Raw genomic sequence first — 7,879 nt, forward strand, 5'->3', positions numbered from 1 at the left:
CTGATTCACAACATCTTAAAAGAAATGTAGTGATATCTATATACTCCCTCCGTCCCCTTTTACATGTCCCCAATTGACTTTTGACCGGTCAAATAGACCAAATTTTGACTAAACATTACAAATTATCTATTCATTATTTTCGAAATCTGAAAGTTGCATATTAAAATACATTAAATATACTTTCTAGTGATGTAATTTTTATTACTTTTTGAATTATATGATATATGTAAAATCTCAGTCAAAATATAGTCAATTTGACTAGTCAAAATTCAAAAGGGGACATGTAAAAGGGGACGGAGGGAGTACATATCATTACAACTCAAAATTAATTGCCATTATCAGGTGTAATTGCAACCTTCCTTGAGAATCACAAATTTACTAGTATTTAAAAGACTTTAATATGTTCCAACTTCTAAAGAATGTAAAAGAAAATAGATTTGAAAAATCACGATCATTTATTAGCCTAAAAGTCAGCTTGTATGCAAAGATGTACTCCCTCCATTCCACTATATTAGTCGTTTTGTTATTTTGCACACATATTAAGAAGTGAAGCTATGACCTGTTTTTGTAATTAATACAACTTAGATTTCATGTTACTGCTTACGGGAATTGTCAACATTAAATTCTCTCTTTTACTTTTCTTTTACTCTCATCCATTTTCCCCTCTGTAAACTCTCCAACAATAATTTTTCTTCCCTCCAATAAAATTATATTCCCTCCACAAAATTAAAATTTTGGTTCTATGTGTTATTTTGATATTATTTCCTATTCTATATAGTGAAGGATAAATATGTTTATGAATTACATTTTTTTTTTGATGAGTAACATAAATTATACTTTTGACTTAAATATTTAATCATGAAGAAACTCCCCGTTACTTATTTAAAGTTAATTATTATTCATATATAATCACTCTAAAATTTTGAGAAAAGGTTAAAACTATATTTTTTATACAATTTCTTGGATTTAAGAAAGTTAATTTTCTTTCATATATAATCACTTTCTTATATTTAAACAAGTTACATTTGAAAGTTGAGTTTCATTCATATATACTTAATCATTTTTAAATAATATACTTTGAAGTTCTCAAGATTTTGAGAAAAGGTAAAATCTATTTTATATTCTGTATTTATATATGATCGTTCTAATATAATCTAGTTAATTTGAAATTAATTACAATTTATATTTACTATAAATATGATCAAATCAAGTTATATATCGTCATCTTTAGTTGATGTTGTTGCAAGAATTTGTTTAATATTGGCCTTGTAAAGATCCTGGGTTTATTATATTAATGAATTTGCCTGCTTAACAAAAAATATTATATTCTCTAAGTTTTGAAAAAAGGTTAAATCTATATTTTAAATAATTTCTTGTATTTAAAAAATTAACTTTTATTCATATATAACCACTCTTAAGTAATTTAGTTTGAATATACATGTGTGTGTGGAAAGTGTGATATATTCTCACAATCAAAGAAACAATATTTAAAAAAAATTATCAAATTAATTAAGTGATATATCACCGTATTCATTTAATATTGTTACAAGAATTTATTTTATATCCTCAAAGTTTGAAAAAAAATCCTATTCCTATTATTTAAAAAAATAAATTGTTGTATTTAGTTATATTTCAAAATCAAATTAAGTACTACATAAATGAGCACTATAAAAAATAAGAATGAAATAAAGTATTTTAAAAAAAGAAAAAGAAATAGAGTGGGTGAGCATATGAGTTTATACGGAACAAAGAAGGAGATAAAAGAGTGCAGGTGGGTGACATTAAAGAAAGTAGCATGACAATTAAATTTTTTTATAACAAGTCAACATAAGCCATTAATGATAAGCAGGTGAGTAAAACTAGGTATTGAGAATACAAAAACGACTAATATAATGGAATTTAAAACTAGTCAAAAAACGTCTAATATAGTGGAATGGAGGGAGTACTAAATCAGTCATTGGCGGCTTTGTTTTTCTTTAATTATTTATAAATATCAAGTGCCTGCAGACTTGATCACCGTAGATCTGACCCAGAATTGAAGTTTAGCACTTAAATATCAATAATAGTACTATATTAGTAATCAAATATCTATAATAATGTAATTTCTTTTCTATTAGTTGAACCAAGTGTGGATACTATTTCTATTTGTGTATAACTTATTAATTTAATTTGACATAAAAGTATAATATGAACTTTAATCTCTCACAAAATACTATAACGTAACTAACTCAGAGTACAAGATATTATTATATAACAGAAGTTTTATATAAAAAAAATTTGTACTAAGAAAATAAACTTACATTATACAATATAACATGTATGTTATTTAATTCAGCATATAATGCTATATTACATAACGCACAACATATATTACATAACATAACACAGAACGAAAATAAGATCCCTGACAAATCGATGATAGAAAAACAGTTGACTAAATATTCAAATTTATTCAATCATGATTGGAGACCGGCTTCTGATTTCGGACACCAATATTATTAGAACTAGGGAAAAAAACGCGCTTCGCGCGAGTTTAAAAATCATAAAATATAACACCTTAAAAGATTGCATGAATTATACCTTTGATATCTTTTATTGTGTTTAAAAAGTGTAAGAGTGAATCAAACATATAGCTATATTTTAATTTAATTGATTTTCTATAATAGATAAGGACGACACCTCGAATAATTTTAAAAAGAAGGAAAACATATAATACATAAATATTAGAGTGGGCACCCCTCAAATAATTACAAACCAAAAACCTCTTTTAAAACCAAGCTCCAGAGAAAAGCAACTACACAAAATCTGAATCACATTTAAAACAAAGAAAGTGCAACTCCACTTGAGCAAAAACAAAGAAGAGCAACCGCAGGGTGTTTGAGATTTCCCAGACTTGAAACCACGCTTCGAGAATTCCCATTAATATCCATGGCCATTCCTAACACCACTTCCCTACTACACCAAACTGACAGCAAAACAACTAAGATCACAACTACTCCAAAAAAAGAGCCTAGTGCACCTGATTCTCCTGAAAGTACTTTCTTTCACAGTCTGATGTATGATACCAACTGTCAGAAAAGTTGTAGTTAACATTCACATCTCTTCCACAACCAACTGCAGCCATAAAAAATGGAGATCAGAACCTTATTCACTGATAAGGAGGCATATGAAACAGATTTGCTGACAAGAAGGCATATGAAACACATACATGCATGCACATATATTCTATTTCTCTTTAAGAACCTGAACATCATTAACTTCGCATCGATCACCAATGGGTGCACTACAAATAATAAGATGATCCCTTCGAACATCCTCTTGCATGTGCTTCCAAACACAAAAGAAACTGGGAGCTCAGAAGGACGAAGAACTGGATGCCGGAAACTTTTATTATAAGACACCAGATAATGAATATAATTAGGCTTACAAGGATGTTAAATATTTTGTAGAATTTATTGACAGTTTCTTTCGTATCAATCAAGGACGATACCAAGACTCTTCGCTCCTTGAATGTATATACCTGTAGAGAGAGTTCACGGAAGAGCACGATAAAAGCTCAACTTAAGATAAATTGGTGCAGTAACTTAAAAAAGGAGGAAATTGTATCAGCCGGCATTACGACATACACTAAAATAATAATTGTCTTTGCAGTCCATACGAATCGATATATTATCATCCAATTGTTCAGTTGTTTCATGCTAATTCCTTTCCGTCCACTTGCTCCTTTGAAGTGAATTATTATCATCAATGCTTCGTCGTCTCTCATAAATTGCATCAAGTCGTCCTGGTATATGTGTCTGCCACAAAAATGAGAAGTATTAAAATATGAAATATATAAATAACTGTAATAAAACAACACCATGTTTAAAGTTTTTCTAAGATCTGCTGTTTGAATAAGAAATCACACAAAACATGCTTATGATCTTGTACCAAAAAGAGCGGAAAAAGCTTATTTTGAGTCTGGCTTAGCCACATTGAAAGAAATCTTGTCAGCTGCATTTTTAGCTTGAGTCTCACTCTTTATTCTATACTGCAGTCTTATTCGCACTTATTTGCTCATCTATTGACAGATTTCCTTTTCAGTATCCTATATCTTATGCTACGTCGCACAGAATGGAGGGTCACACAACTTCCAGTAATTTATATTGTAAAGTTAAGCTGTTGGGGAAGTCAACAGGAAAAAATCCTGCCAAAAGGGAAAGGGGTATTAACCATATCGTATGAAAAAAGAACAGGAAGGAAAATATTCACATCTTGTTTGAAACATGGCAATGTAAATGCAGACACTCACTTTACCAACAAAATACGAAGTTGGCTATTTAGGGGTCTCCAACTGCCTTGATAGAAATAATTGTATTCTACATGAACGGTAAAAAAACTCATAGTCAGATTTCAAAGATATATATATATACTAAAACCTTTAAGATTCCGTCTTCCTACTACAACAACACAGTTGGCAATGACCTACAGGCTAAATTTCTTTATCATGGTGCAACACGAATGCTGAAGTCTTCAAAAACCTAAAAGAAATGCTCAGTTGCATACATCACATTCAATAATATAATTCATATGCATAACTTCCCACAAGTTCGGAAAAGTACAGATAAAAAAGTGGTTCTATAAAAACTAAAGATATCTTGTCTGTTTCTACTTTGCACAATACAAACCTTAGTGCTCTAGCTATCTTTTTATCCTCCTCAATTGGATCTGTTTTTGAAGCGGGAGCAAACCTGGCACAAAGTTGAAACCATCAGAAAATTAAGTTTACAAGCAAAAAAAAAGGCCAAATTAGCCAACTTCATAGCAAAAATGAGTGTAACAGTCCATGTTATAAGCTACCCTGATTGTATGGCAGAAAAGGCAAATGATAAAATATTAACAATGCTACAAACCAAGACACCAACTCCAACCATATTTGAGACATAGTTTAGAGAATAAGTTACCATGGAAGAAGAAGAGTAAATATATTTACACAAGTTTTTTGTGTCATTAATAGATCATCGGTCCTCTGTCTCCCTTCTTTCATTCATTCCAACTGGAAAATCAATCAGAGCTAAACATCAACAAAACTAATCAAATATATAATAACATATAATAAAATCAGGGGGTTGGAAGTAGATAAAAAGATAATAACCAATCACAAGCCCAGCAGAAAATCCAACTCCAAATCCACTAAACCAATAAACCAAACTAAGCGAAGAATGTGATATTTCACAAACAAGCTGAAGTTTAGATTGCAAACAATTCATATATACTAACTTCTCTCAGGCAACTTGCCGAACAGGTGATAGTTGCCAAAGCTTCGTACATATAGACACGGGTTAGTTAATTTACAGGCGAGAAGCGTACCTTGAAAAAACGAAGAGAGAGCGGCTGCAGAGAGAAGAGCGCTTTCTATTTCTGTTGTCTCTATCAGCCTCCTTCGGCAGGCGAGGGTACTATATTTCAGGCGCCCGGAAATGGCAGGACGACCTTCGATTGGTGCAAGAGCATCATGGTGCTATTGGGTGGCCTGATCAGCATCATTTGAGAACTTGCTCGCAGTAATTGTAGCTAGTTATATATGATTACTAAAAGAGGCGAAATTTAACCAGGGATAGTAAAGAGACATTTACCCTTTCATTAGCCCTTTACGTTTATCAGCTCTGAGAAAAGGATTTATTTATTAATATTAAAGTCTAGAAATCTAAGCTGAAGGATGAGAAAATTGAGCGTAGGATTTTGTAAAAAGCTAGGAAATCACAGAATCTGATTAGAGGAGTTTGAGACATGCCACGTAAGCTTTGGAAGAACCTCCTTTATATAAATATAATATAATAAAGAAGATAAAGAAGATGGTAATCATAAATTTGATTACATCAGGGCCTGTCCTGAAACATATGTTTGTCAAATCGACTTCAAAAATTTAGTGGGGTATTATGGCTCACTAATACCTATGTAGCTCTGCCATAGTGCATAGCAACAATAGTAACATTTTTGCGGAAACTAATATTAGACCATCTCCAATCTTGTCTCTATCTTTATCTTCAAACCAACCCTTCAAACTTTATTCTTCTCCAACCAATCCTTCAAACTTTACTTTAAACTCAATTTAATACAATAAAATATAGAAAGATAGATACATATATATGTTGTGTGAGAGTTGGTCAAATAGTAATGAACATAAAGTTGTACAGTATTCCTTCAAATTTGAAGATAAAATGTTGATATCTTCAAATATGAAGATAAAGCCAGCATGCGTTGGAGTTGTTTTGATTGCTTTAACTTCAAAAATATGAAGATAAAGTCATCCGTTGGAGATGGCCTTATAAACTCTATATATGAGTTTATGAAATTCATGTGCAGTACAAGTTTAATACTCCCTCCGTCCCTTTTTATCCGTCCATTTTGGGAAAAAAACACATATCAAGGAATAATTGATTGTATGAACTTTTTTATTAAATACCTCTAATTAATATCTTGAAAATGGTGGAATACCCCTACTTTGTGTCTTGAAAACATGAATTCAACCAAGTTTTAAATAAATAAAGTCTTGAAAATTGAAATTATGGAGATATATTTGAAAAATTATCATTAAATTAGTTTTAAAAGTATAAATGGACAGATAAATAGAGACAAATTTTTACTTCTAAAGTGGACAGATAAATAGGGACGGAGGGAGTATTTTATTCGAAAGAACCATTCAGTCAGAGTGAAAAGAAAGACTAACCCATCCAAGTCCTTAGCATAGTAACAAGACCTGAAAGTAACACAAACATTCTGCACTCTCTGAGTACCAAAGCTGTTTGAAAAACAAAAAAAGTTAATCAAAATTTTAAGTTATATATTGTAATAAACAATGCAATTAAGTGTGTTTAAGTAGGTTGCAATTACATGTTGACAGAAGCAGTCTTAGTATCACACAAATTAATAAACAATGAAATGCACATAGATGTGAATACACATAACGATTGATTTATTGTAAATATGGGTTTCAATAGAAAGAGTTTGATATTGTGATCTATTTTACATGATTTTCAATGTCTTGGCTGTATAAAAATAAACCCAAAAATAGATGGCCAATATGTTTCTCAGTCAGGCCAATAAGTTAAGTACACTACTAACACAAAATGAAATGAGAATGAGAATATAGGAGGATACCTTAAGCTAGATTCGTAGATATCGAGGGCGGAGTGATGAACTTGCGCATAATCAACATCCGTTTGGTTACTGTTTAATCAAACAAAAGCAAATAAGATTTAAAAGAAGAACATATGATAGTCCAGATCCCTGGACTATGTATGCTGGGACCAGTTAAATAACCTACACCTACAGTTTAAATGTCCTAAAACTTTGTTAAGTTATTTTAATCCTCCAGCGGCCAAGAACCTATACGTTCCCTGCATACATATGCTAGGGACATGGACTCGTAATAATAAATTCAAACTACCATCCCTTAACTTACAGAGCAGTGTCTAAAGTATGCAAAAGCCTCTCTGAATCATCAAAGTAAAGGGTAAGTACTTCCCTAACAAATTGTGGGTGATTCTCATCTTGCAGCTTCTGAATATTTAGGAATTGTTTTTCCAATAGCCCCTATATTCCGGACAAAACAACGTTAACATGCCATGTTTTTTAGTTTGCTAGAAATAAAAAATTAGAAAAATAATCTTGCCTCGCGGTAAAGAGATGACAAGTAATCAACATACTGTTGCTGCAATTGATTCATCGCTTCCATGGCTTCCCTGCTTTTCCTCGAGTTTTCTGCTTGCGTTTATGTTGGTTTATATAACAATCTGTCCGGGAATAAGTTGATCACTGTTCACAAATATTTTCTGATTTGGTTTGATTGAGGAGTGTATATTGGGATTTTCATGAAGTTTTCCCCTAATTTTCTCCT

The 7,879-nt window shown here is 31.4% G+C and overlaps 1 long non-coding RNA gene across 5 annotated transcripts; it reads right to left on the reverse strand.

Annotated features, from left to right (window-relative positions):
- Nucleotides 1-3,187: 3,187 nt before the first annotated feature.
- Nucleotides 3,188-5,856, reverse strand: LOC108196789 (uncharacterized). 5 transcript variants are annotated; one of them, XR_010285467.1, is made up of 6 exons: nt 5,350-5,856; nt 4,944-5,035; nt 4,668-4,730; nt 3,931-4,520; nt 3,627-3,797; nt 3,188-3,520 (listed from the first exon to the last, which is right to left on the reverse strand). It is a non-coding gene; the product is annotated as an uncharacterized LOC108196789 (long non-coding RNA). The 5 variants fall into 5 exon arrangements; XR_010285466.1 differs by having other exon boundaries at nt 3,931-4,186; nt 4,292-4,730; XR_010285468.1 differs by having other exon boundaries at nt 3,188-3,327; nt 3,428-3,520; nt 3,931-4,730.
- Between the last annotated feature and the right edge of the window lie 2,023 nt (nt 5,857-7,879).

Source organism: Daucus carota, chromosome 7 (assembly GCF_001625215.2).
Source record: "Daucus carota subsp. sativus chromosome 7, DH1 v3.0, whole genome shotgun sequence".
Taxonomy (NCBI): domain Eukaryota; kingdom Viridiplantae; phylum Streptophyta; class Magnoliopsida; order Apiales; family Apiaceae; genus Daucus; species Daucus carota.